This window comes from Penaeus monodon, chromosome 19, assembly GCF_015228065.2.
Source record: "Penaeus monodon isolate SGIC_2016 chromosome 19, NSTDA_Pmon_1, whole genome shotgun sequence".
Classification (NCBI taxonomy): domain Eukaryota; kingdom Metazoa; phylum Arthropoda; class Malacostraca; order Decapoda; family Penaeidae; genus Penaeus; species Penaeus monodon.
Genome location: NC_051404.1, coordinates 14,499,242 through 14,499,533, shown reverse-complemented (window position 1 = coordinate 14,499,533; position 292 = coordinate 14,499,242).

The following is a 292-nucleotide window of genomic DNA, read 5'->3' as shown; positions in this document are numbered from 1 at the left end:
CCCATTGAAGTTACTGTCTTTGTCAGTACAGTGGTGTATTGTAACTATCTAAGTATTTTTTAAATGTTTTGATAGCCTTGATTGCTGACCAGATACCTCGGATCGTTAAAATAGAAATCTGTATCTATTATCATATTGTCACATATCAGCAACATTTTCGTGCAGTTGATTAACGTGAGTCACGGTTATTACAATCTTTTATTTTCGTTTTTATATTTTTCTTTATCAGCATTGTTATTATCTACTTTGGCACTGCTGAAGGCGCTCCCGCTTATTGGTTTTCAATGCATTA